Source organism: Delphinapterus leucas, chromosome 1, assembly GCF_059928025.1.
Source record: "Delphinapterus leucas isolate spDelLeu-1000000601 "Yukka" chromosome 1, BTC_Dleu_Yukka2, whole genome shotgun sequence".
NCBI classification, from domain to species: Eukaryota; Metazoa; Chordata; class Mammalia; order Artiodactyla; family Monodontidae; genus Delphinapterus; species Delphinapterus leucas.
The window spans coordinates 61,565,152-61,576,443 of NC_143129.1; the positions used below are offsets into that span (position 1 = coordinate 61,565,152).

The window sequence follows — 11,292 nt, forward strand, 5'->3', positions numbered from 1 at the left end:
TTTCAAAATCCATTTTATTTTGCTCTACTTATTTTATTTTACGGTTTGACTTATTTTAGTGATTAAAAGTAATATACATGCTTATCTATTTCAATGACTTCTTTGGCTTCTCAAAAATTATCAAGTAAAATGAAAACACCAGGCACGTTTATAGGTGTTCCTTTGTGAACCTTACCTTTTTGGTCCTCATAACCACCCTATGAAATAGGCAAGGCAAGTATCATCAACCCCATTTAATGAATCATCAATACAGAGTAGTAGTTGAGAGTCACTATGAGGCAAATTTAGAAGCAAGAGACCTGCCTCTTATGAGCTGTGTGATCGTAAGTTACTTTCTCTAAGCCTGTTCCCTCATCTGCAAACTGGGAATGACATTATAATAGTTCCCACCTTAGATAGTTTTTGCAACAATTAACTAGATAATGCATATTATCTTATATAATAACTGACACATTCAAAACTCAATAATGTTAGTTTATTATTATTATGCGAAGAGAAAAAAACTGTGGCAAGTCACTTACGCTCTCAGAATCTCATAGCAGCACTAGATCAGGAACTAAGGTCTTACGTTCTATCCACCTTGTCTTCCACAAAACCAAAAAATGTTTTTAGTTATATTTGCAGCTTAAAGATGATTTTTTTTTCCATTCCCTTTGGCCAACCAAAGTTTCTAAAATCTACTATTATCATGCTCCTCTTCCAAATGAAATTCTCACAAGTACAAAAATTGCTAGAGTTCTCTATCTAGAAAAGTAAATTCTCAGTGGAGCATAATAAAGTTCTACTACATCTAGCATGCAAACATAATGAAATTTACAAGCAAAATGAGAAGTATCATATTAATTGCTAAACGAACTGGTTTCTCCAACCTACTATTGTTAGATTAGATTTTATCTGATATTTTCAAATGGTAGAGATTGCTATTTTATTGTTTGTGAAACCAAGTGCAACAGGAGAAACCTGTTTCTTCTATCGAAGCTATTGACAAGGGCTTCCCTGGTGGCGCAGTGGTTGAGAGTCCGCCTGCCGATGCAGGGGACACGGGTTCATGCCCCAGTCCGGGAAGATCCCACATGCCATGGAGTGGCTAGGCCCGTGAGCCATGGCCGCTGAGCCTGCGCGTCCAGAGCCTGTGCTCTGCAATGGGAGAGGCCACAGCAGTGAGAGGCCCGCGTACCGCAAAAAAAAAAAAAACAAAACTATTGACAAAATTGACAAGAAATATAAAACACATGTCAGAATTTTTAAAAATTAGAACACCTCATTGTTCATAGCAGCACTATTTACAATAGCCAAGACATGGAAGCAAACTAAATGTCCATTGACAGATGAATGGATAAAGAAAATGTGGTATATATACACAATGGAATATTACTCAGCCATAAAAAAGAATGAAATAATGCCATTTGCACCAACATGGATGGACCTGAAGATTATCATACTAAGTGAAGTAAACCAGACAGAGAAAGACAAATATCATATGATATCACTAATATGTGGAATCTAAAAAGTGATAAAAATGAACTTATTTACAAAACAGAAATAGACTCACAGACATGGAAAACAAACTTTTGGTTACCAAGGGGAAAAGGGAGGGGGGAAGGAGGGATAAATTGGGAGTTTGGGATTAACATATACACACTACTATATATAAAACAGATAAACAACAAGGACCTACTATATAGCACAGGGAACTATATTCAATATCTTGTAATAATCTATAATGAAAAGAATCTGGAAAAGAATATATATATACATATATATATACATATGTATAACTGAACCACTTTGCTGTATACCTGAAACTAACACTTTTTAAATCAACTATACTTCAATTTGAAAATTAAATAAAATAGGGGACTTCCCTGGTGGTCCAATGGTTAAGAATCCACCTTCCAATGCAGGGGTCGTGGGTTCAATCCCTGGTTGGGGAACTAAGATCTCACGTGCTGCAGGGCAACTAAGCCCATGTGCCACAACTACTGAGCCCGCGCACCACAACAAAAGATCCCACATGCCGCAACTACGACCCAATGCAGCCAAATAAAATCAATACATAATTAGAGGCCTAGACTCATTAGTGAAAAATTAAGCTGCCTAACTCATGCATAAAAATTTTATAGGTTCACTACTATTGGCAAACAGGTGGTCCTAGGATTTAAACAGTAACATCTAATCTCATTTTTCCCATTAATGTTAACCAGGAAGCTTGGGTTAGTGTTAGAATCAATTCTAGAATATTGAGAGGAAAAAAATGGATGGAGGAAAGAAGACATTAACTGAATTACAATTTAGTACCAACTTGATAGGCAGTAATACATCTTTGCATAGGAAGACTAGGACAAAGTCAAATCAAAATATTGTTCCACATTTGACCACTAACAGCAGGGCAAAATATGAGACAAAGATTTTAAATGAAAGAATACAGTCCATGAGAGAAGATCTTTGTGGAAATAAAATAATAAATGAATACGGTCTGATGGCTATTAGCTGCTGAGACAACAAAATCACTATAAAACAACCTAAGAAACCATACTGTCTGCCAGTATATGTATAGTCTCCCATCAATGGTTGACTTTTCACTAAACTAAAATATAATTTATTCAAAGTGTCATACCAAGATAAATTTACTAAAGAGAAACTATTCAAGGAAATACCTAATATCCCCTGTAACAACCATTTGCATTTATACAATGCTCCTAGCAAGGGGACTCAAAAATGACAAAGTACATCTTGAAGCACAGAATAAATACTCTACATTGTTTATCAAAAACTAGTGTTACATGTCTCTTAAACCTTCAAAACTGAAAACCACAAGTTTGTATTTTTACTAAAAATAGTGTTTGTTATTTGCATCCCCTCTGGTGAAGTTTGATTTTTAAAGTCCTGTAATTTTGCCTACTGCTGATAATGAGGGAAGAATATGGGTGTACATAATACACAGGGTAAGGGAGAGGTTGAGAAATCCTTCACTGGTACATGAATGAATTCTACACTTCCCTTTTAAAATGTGCTAGTTTTCTGGAAATGTGACATTCAAAAAATCCCTTTGGGTTTGCATTATTTTTATATTTGTGACTTGAAAGATAGTCTTCAAAGAGCCAGACCACTTATTTTTAGTCATTTACCAGGTAGACTGTGTTTTCGCCATAAATTCCAACAGCTAGTGGGTGGGGTGTGTGTTATACGTACATATAAACACACACATCCATGTGCATGTGTATATCTTTAGAAAAATGTTTGCATAGTTTAAATTAAGGACATCAACATCACACTTTGTATCACAAAAAAATGATGTTAGAAAATTTGGAAGAATTTTAATAAACTCAACTTGTAAAACCTAACACGTCTTAAAAAAAAAAAACCCACCTCTGCGCTGACATGATTAGCTACACCATTCAAATGGTGCAAGGTACTTGAAGCATGCTGCATCTAAATTCTTATCATGCTATTTGGGGTGTGCTATTTTGTTGAAAGGTTCATATGAAACTGCTAAAACCTAAAGTAACAGGACAATATACTTTACATATCAGAAGTTGAAATAAATGAGGAAAACAGTATGGCAAAGACATAATTCACATTTATTTTGGAACCAAAGCTCATCCCAAAAATTCCTTGTCAACCATCCAGAAGTAGCCCAGCTTTTTACCAACCAAGCAGCTTTTTACTATAGCAACTTCATTACCAAGATTACTGAAATTTTCCACACACTTCTAACAGTCTGTATGTGTTGTTACCTGAGCAACATTCAAAAAGGGCTTTTAGCTTTATAGAACTGGTAGGTCAAAGAGAAGTAAAGCTTCTTCAAATTGACTGTGCATCATTTTAATTAGAAGCAGTGAGTATGAAATCATCAACAGACAGAAAACCTTGAGAACTACCACCAGAGCTTCAATTTGATTAACAGACACAACTTACTGTCATTTGTCTTCATTTCTAGCCACCTAATTCCCCTGTGGAACAAAGCAAGCTCCATCCAAGACTTCAAAACATCTCCAGTCATACAGGCTGTCAAAGACATAAATGCTGAAATCAAAGGAACTTCTTTGAGTAAAGAATCTATCCTTCACAACTGGCTATAGTACGAAATACTCTATTTTGCTGCCCTAAATTCTGAAAAGCAGTCAGCTCAGCTGTGGATCTGTATAAACTGCCTTTCTGCCTAAACCAAACCTGCCTCCAAAAATTAAGATCCAGTCATTTAGAAAGCACATTTTTAAAGACGCTTTGAAAAGACTTTCAAAACTGCTTCCTGTACTGCTACAGCCAATTTGATGCTGTCTATTTGGCCAAACAAAAAATAATGGCATCTCCTTACAAAGAAAATATTTTCCCTTTCTTTCCAACAGTTTTAGGATTGATAAACTCAAGGTTGTTTCTCTTACACTAATAATTTTTCCCTCAGCTTTTACTCTAAGGATACTTAAGTGTTCTCTGGGTCATAGTCTAATCAGGAGCACAACATACAAAGCTTACTTAACATTTAGAAGTACTAGATGACTCCAGAGACAAAAATGAAAGACGAGTTGAAAAGCAGAAAGGAAAACTGGCCTTCAAGGCTCTTCACCATCTGGTACTGACTCTTTCTTGCCTAGCTCTTTCCCTCCATACCTTTGATTGCCCTGGCCTCTGGCCCAGAAAGGCCTTTCTCTATGTACTATTTGTCCTATTTCCACATGTCCAAATCCTACCCATTCTTCAAAGCATGGTTTAAATGTCACTTCTTCCCATATCCTTACAACTAAAAGTAATCTCTCCCTCCTCTCTCTAACTTGTACTGCCTTATCTTTATCTCTTTGGTACACATTACTTTCTGCCTTACATTATCTTTGTTTCCATATTTAATCCCCCACGTAAGCATAATGCCTCACGGTCAAGGTTCATGCCTTATTCATCTCTATTCAAACTGCTTAACACAATGTCTTACATATATTAAACACTCTAATTGAGCTACATGAAAGGGTTGGGTTAGGAAAAGAGATAAGTCCACTAGAAACAACTCCAGATTAGGAGTCCCCAGACCTGGCTTTGCTAATGACTAGCTATGTGACCTTGAACTTCAATCTTTTAGTGTGTTCATCCACAAAGTGAAGAGGGTGAACTAAACCAGTTTTTAACTATAAACTGTTATCCATTATCTGGCTGTAAAATCAATTTGGGTGCCAAAACCCAGCATTTTTTAATAAAATGAAATAGAATCGAAAATACCAAAGTGTGTTGTAGGCAGTGCTGTGGTATGCTGTAAATGGTTAACTGGCTATCCAAAGGAGAGAGAAAAGCTCTGAACTGTAACATTTGCAGGTGTCCCTGGTGTAAATACTCCCACCAGGGCCAATTTCAAGCTACACATGGAGTTCCGTGGGAAGAGAGGCAGGATTGCGCTTACAAGTCAACTGATGAGACAGCTCCAGCAAGGTCCTGAAAAGATAAGTATTGTTTCACCAAACTTTTCTTTCAACTGTGTGTGTGTGTGTGTGTGTGTATGTGTGTGTGTTGAATCAGGGTATAAGATGTATTTCTTACTGTGAGCCACAGTCAAAATAGTTCATAAATGTTCAGCTAAGCAATCCCCTAGTCTCTTCCATGTATGCTACACAATGCAATACATCTCACTCTTAGTTACATATGTAATCTCTTCACCACCAAAATTGATATCTCTTCAAAAATGAGAGTAACAGAGGTGCCTATTGATACCGCCAGAAGGCAAATTACAGGGAGTGGAAATTTGTCTTAGGAAGTACTAGCAAAAGGCCAAGGTTCTCAGCCTTTGTTCAGTTACAACCGAGGGCTACAACACCCTACTAGTAGCAATGGCCCATTTAGCAAAGGGTTAGGAGAAAGAGAAGGAGAGGAAAAGGAAATATAGTATGAAAAAAGGGCCATGTAATTGTGATATGTGCCCATTCCCCCACTCCACTAAGAACCTGGGTACAGAGAAAACCAGTGCTGTAAAAAAAGGAAATTTCCATACCTGGTGTTTCCCTGTCAAATTCTCCAGCACAAGCCTGCACTGAGAATCCCCTACTACTGAAATTAAGTTTTTGCCATGGACTAGAGACATGTAGTACTTGTTGAACTTAGAAGAGGCAAGGGGGAAAATAGTACAGCAAACAGTTGTTAGACTTGATATTCTGGGAAAACCAGGCTTTTATTGAAAAAAATACTTTATTTTCTTCTTATTTAAGCTTACTAAACTGGGTGAGAAGGGAAGTTTCTTGAATATATTTTTGGCTGTACTATGTCTATCACAACAACACAGTCTGTAGCCAGATTTTTCATGAGTGTTTATAAAGAATTGTGTTTTCTATTTTTAAGGTTATTTAGAAAACAAGAAGGCTCAGAATTTCAAGTGGGCTAATAATCTTAGCCCAAATCTAACTCCACATCAACTCAATATATGCCTATAAGTTTCCCAGGAAAATCCCAAAAATTACACCAAAAAACACCAAAAGATGACAAAAAGAAGTCAGCAAGAGCACAAACTTGCAATACTCAAGTATGGCATCCTATCTGTTGAATGAGTGCAATATGGAAAGTAAATGAAGTATGAAAAAGAGAATGTTGAGATACAAGTTCTGCTTAATTCCATTAACTATTCCTTATTAGGGTCCACTGATAGGTACTTATACCTAATTTCAAATATTGACCATAAAGTGAAAATTATTAACCACTCTGAAAAACCAAGAGTCAGGTCAAGCAATGTCTTTCTCCATGCTCACAATATTAAACCTCTCCTTAAAAACTGAGTATGTTTTGGGACTTCCTTGGTGGTCCTATAAAGACTACATCCACTTCTCTCCAGATGACTTGTTAATACATAATACCAGGGCACATTTTGACCTGATTTAATAGAGACATCAGTCTAACTCAGTCTCAACTAACTCCCCTACCAAGCGAGCATTTAATACAATTTGAAGATAATGCATACATTAAATTCATCTGGTCTTTCTCCTTTGTAATTTCATTGTCAATTTCACATGGAACTTTGTTGAGATAACGAATCACAGGCCAGTTTTCCAGTAGGAGCAACTTGTGGACCAATATTTTCCATGCACAAAATCCACTTCCAATTTGACCACAAGCAAACTTCATGTTTGTATCTCCTGACATCATACTACTGGATATTCTACAGAAGTGCAACAGAAGCCACATATAAACACTATTATGAGAAAAGTCAGAAGGTTTTCATGATATCGTGTTGTCAGAATCGTTAAGAAGCAACTACTTACCTCCCACCATGTACAAGATAATTTAAATGTATTTTTAAAAATCCCTAAACCTTCCCGTACCAAAAATGCAGACCCTGAAATCAGTTTCCAGTCAGCGCTGAAATCTGTCAGGCAAGCAAAAGTTCTCCTTACCGTTAGCATAATGAGGTTGACAATTCTTATCACTTACATGAAACCCTCAGTTCTGCAAGTGACCAGGTGAATTTTGGTACATTTTCGAAGATGATCCTGAGAAGTATAAGAAGAATACACAAGCACCTGGACACACTGCCCTGGGATCAGAAACTAACCCTGTCGGTCCAGTCCCCTAGCACCCGGACACCTCCCGCTGGCCAGTGGCCCCTTTCCACATGCTGACGCACTGCCCAGTACTGCACCGTTGGCGACCAGTGCAAACTACTAGCCCAGTCTCAGAAACTTTGACTCAGTTATCAGTACACTGAGCACTCACAACCTGGACGGGGGTTGTTTGGCATGGCCAGGCGGTCAACTTTGAAGCGGGGCATTTCTTGCAAGTAGAGATCTGCCCAGGACGCAGCCTAACCCATCCAGCAAAACCACAAGCATCAACAGCAGAAGAAGAGCAAAGACCCGGGCGGAGACAGGGGGAGCGCGAGGGCAAGACGCGGTCACGAACAGATGCCTGAATGTGGGTAAGAAAATAACCTAACCACACGCCCCCCGGACGTGGGGCTGCTGGGACTGAGAACCCGGCAGCAGGCACGGCGCAGCAGCGGGCGGCAGCGGCGGAGGCGGCGGCGATGTCAGGAGGGCACAGCTGGAAACGAGCTCCCAAGTCACCAACCCCGCCCCCAGGTGAGGGGCGCCGACCCCGACAGCCGGCCCGCCCGGGCCGCGAAGAGCCGCCGCCCGGGAGAACCGCGATGTCCGGGAAGCCACCGACAGTCCCGAACCCTCCCCGAGTCTTCCTCCCGAGGTCCTCTCGCATCCCGTCCCGGGCCTGGCCCCCACCGCTACCCTCCCCGGCTCGCCCCGGCGCCAGCACCCCCAGCCCGGCTCCGGGTCTCTTGTCTGCCCGCCGGCCCCTAGGAGGCCTCCCTCACCTCACCTCCTCACGTCTCCGCGGGCAGGGCCGGAACAACTCTGCCAGGCACCCGGGTCCCACCCGCCGCCCCGCGCTCTGCGACCGGGCCCGTCCCGTTCACTCCGCCGCCGCCAGAGCCCTGGGAGGGCGGAGGGAGCAGGGCGGAGGGAGCAGGGCGGAGGGAGCGGAGAGCGGAGGGGAGGAGGACCGCCCGGCAGGAAGAGGCGAGGGAGGGGGCGGGCCGGGGAGGAGGAGGAGGAGGCGGAGGCGAGTCGGGAGCGCGCGCGTCTGGGCCCCTCGGCGCGGCGTGCGCGCTCCTGAGGGTGGAGGCGCCTTCTCTGCCCTGGGCGGCGGGCGCGCACGCGCGTACACGTCCCCGCGTGGCCGTGGTAGGGTTAGGGCCCTCGAGTGAAGACCCGGCCGACCTGGCTTGTTACGAGTAGGAACAGGCGAAGGGGCTGGATGCGCTCGGGGCGCTTCAGAACCTCCCGGAGGGTAACCGCGCCGTGAGCCAGCCCGCGCGGGTTAGCTGAGGCCGTCCCCGAGCCCCGAGCGAGTCGGGCTGAAGCCCTGCCCGGCGGTTACCGAGCTCTTAGATAATTCTGAGTTTGGGGCGATTGTGTTCTTGCTCATAAACCTGGCTTACATATATTTTCATTCTTAATAATGCCCAGTAATCCTCAGGGAAGTCACCTTTTAAAGAATACTAACTTTTCTCGCCAGTTACTCTTTTCTGTGCCTCTTTCAAGGTGTCTTGTGTACTTACGAAGTGCTCCCTTGCCGGTTCGTTCTGTGAGACTCAGGGGAGATTGAAGAGGAAAATAACCTGCGTGGAATGAACAGGAAGCACTATTATGTATTTATGAAGAAAACGTACCCTCATTTGCACCTTTTTATCCTTTTGGGTCATAAATTTGGGGGCACAAACTACTAGAGATAAAATAAGCTAACTCTTTTTCATCTACTAATATTGTAGTGATCCTTCAACTGTGGATATCCTCCTTCCCACATAGTGCAAGCAAAAATGACCAGGCAATTTTCTGAATTTCCTTAGCACGTTGTTTCTATAGGTTTGTGGCGCCGAATATATTCACCCTTACCTGGGTAAATCTGTGCAATACTTTATCCCACTAGAGAATCTTTGAGGCCCTGCTTCATTCATGTTTATCTTCCACCATGCCTAGCATAGTGTCTGACTCATAGAAAGTACTCTATAAATGTTATTGTATGAATAAGTGAATATATTGCAGCAAGAGTTAAGTGTATGTCCAATGATTTCTGATCTAGAGTGACTTCTTTAGTTTAAAATTCTCCCTCTGTCCTACCTCAATTCCCCTGCACTCATTTCCCCACCTAGATCCAAAAGCTACCTGAGGAATATGACATTTGTCCAAAGAGCCCTCTCAAGTTCTACACACACACACACACACCACACACACACTGTGCCCTCCACCACGCCTTTTTCCTAATTTAAATGTTTATAGATGTTGGGACATATTAAGTGTTGCAACTGTTTTGTGTTTCCCCTACCTGCTGGGCTTCTTTACGCTGTGTAACCCAAGAGACTACCTAGCTCTGGGCCTGACGCAATAAATGCTGGTCTTTTGATATTTAATAAAGTTAAATATAACTCAAAACATCTGTATCTATTAATAAATAAGCCAACAACTATGTACTTAGCCTCTACTAAACGAAATACTAGTAAAGTTACACTGGACACCATAAGAAAGTCAATAGATGAAAAAGACAGTTTCTGCCTTCTGATATCTGCTAACCAGAAAAAAGCTTTCTGAGAAAAATGGCAACACTGTGATAATTATCTGCATTCAATAAGAAGCAGCCCCTGAAAAAGGAAATAAAATTTTTAAATCACAAGTCCAAAATAAGTTTAGTGTTCCCAAATTCATTACCACATGCCTTCGGCAGCAATAACAGTGTCCACCATTGGCTGTTGCCAGTTAATTCTCCTATTAAAGTGGAGCATAACAGCCAAGTCACTATTATAGGATCATTGATGTGCCAGCTTGCTACAAGGCAAAGAACTCTGTCCCATGGCCACATGTTACACCTCTAATCACCAGGGGTCATTCTGTAAAACCGAGCTGTTCCTCACAATAGAACTTGGATAAGAGATGTCACAAGAGAACCTAGATAAGAGACAAGTCACAAGAGAACCTAGATAACAGACAGTGAAGGTGATTTGGTACAAACTCATCCTCACTACCAGAAAAACAGTTCTAAGTACATTGCAAAGAACTAATAACAAAGCATTCTTCCTATAATGTGTGATGCTCACTTCTCTCCCCACTATGGCTTTCTTAGTATTAAGCATACACTAGCAGCCCTGGTCCATGAAAGGACTGAAGCTCTTACTTTGAGAGGAGGTGTTATAAAATGTTCTAACATTCATAACATGACAGAAACTGGTGTCCTAGGTCCAGATCTAACCCACAAATGCATTTTGTTTGGCCTGCATGGTGCTTAAAAAATTAGCCAAAGTTAAAAGCCAGAAGATTTCACATGCTTTTTGGGGTTCTTTTTAAAAAGTGGAAGATTTGGAAACAGTGGGCTTACATTTTCACATGAGGATAGTAAGCTACAGGACATGCTTTGTCTCTTTTACAAAGTCTTTACATTCCTTATTGTACCTTACACTGCTCTGTTTCCTTCATGTGGGTCTGCAATTCCCAATTTAAAATATAATACTGTATCAAAAACTGGAAACAAGTTCAACTTTGAACAAAAATGTTAGAGTTTAAACTATGGTATTTAATGGAGTAGAATATTATTATATTGCGTTTATAATGAGCACTATTGGTTGACTCCCACCCAAGCGTGCATTTCTACCCCTCTGCAATTGTAAGTTAGCTAATGATTTGAGTGGGAACAGGCCCAGCTCCAGCTCCAAGTGTAGACCCTAACTGAGGTACGTAATCAGCCTAATCAGGTCCTCACCTGACTCTATCAGTGATAGACACTAACACAAGTCTAAATTGGTCCAGTCATAAGGAAGGCCAG

At 41.1% G+C, this 11,292-nt stretch overlaps 1 protein-coding gene across 3 annotated transcripts in view; it reads right to left on the reverse strand.

The window, feature by feature from the left end:
• The window catches only part of RABGAP1L (RAB GTPase activating protein 1 like), a 684,589-nt gene extending 676,170 nt beyond the window's left edge, over window positions 1–8,419 (reverse strand). For 2 of the 3 annotated variants that reach the window (XM_089921687.1, XM_089921608.1), the window contains exon 1: window positions 8,299–8,419. The gene's annotated coding sequence lies outside the window, so the exon portion shown is untranslated. The remainder of the gene's footprint in view (window positions 1–8,298) is intronic. The other variant, XM_089921651.1, reaches the window with a different exon arrangement.
• Window positions 8,420–11,292: the final 2,873 nt, after the last annotated feature.